General features: G+C 49.0%; 1 non-coding gene across 1 annotated transcript; it reads right to left on the bottom strand.

Annotated features, from left to right (window-relative positions):
* Window positions 1-188: 188 nt before the first annotated feature.
* Window positions 189-307, bottom strand: LOC121940232. The gene has a single exon (XR_006105591.1). It is a non-coding gene; the product is annotated as a 5S ribosomal RNA (ribosomal RNA).
* Window positions 308-573: the final 266 nt, after the last annotated feature.

Raw genomic sequence — 573 nt, 5'->3', positions numbered from 1 at the left:
AGTTTACTTTTAAAAGTTTTGAATTTTCCACTGTGAATGGGCGTACGCTGACCCATTGATTTTGTTGGTGGTCATTCTGTGGCCTACTCGTCACATTGTTTGTTTTTTTTGTTGTTTTTTTTATCTGTTCTGTGTCCACTGGGAAAGCGGCAGCAGCACCCTCTGCCGGTGAAAAGCCAGAACTAAAAAGCTTACAGCACCAGGTATTCCCAGGCGGTCTCCCATCCAAGTACTGACCTGGCCCGACCCTGCTTAGCTTCCGAGATCGGACGAGATCGGGCGTGTTCAGGGGGGTATGGCCGTAAGCGACAGAATGAGTGACACACAAGCTATTTACAGATGGACGGGACAACCGACTTCCAAATTGTGAGCTCTGTGGCCAAAGTTTGTCATGTTTGTTTGGAAGTGTAAGCAAATACTAGAGAATAGCACTGTGAGGCTAAACCCAACAGCCGCACGTCACGCTGCCAGTGTAGCGCGATAAGGCTTGTTTTAAGCATTTAAACGTGTCCAGTGCCTTGCGGCGAAACTACGCGGCAGGAGTCTGCCCTGGTCTGAGGTCCCAAAGCTGAA

Source organism: Plectropomus leopardus, unplaced genomic scaffold (assembly GCF_008729295.1).
Source record: "Plectropomus leopardus isolate mb unplaced genomic scaffold, YSFRI_Pleo_2.0 unplaced_scaffold80735, whole genome shotgun sequence".
Lineage (NCBI taxonomy): Eukaryota > Metazoa > Chordata > Actinopteri > Perciformes > Serranidae > Plectropomus > Plectropomus leopardus.
The sequence above is the reverse complement of the archived record's forward strand: the minus strand, read 5'-3'. Positions and strand labels throughout refer to the sequence as shown.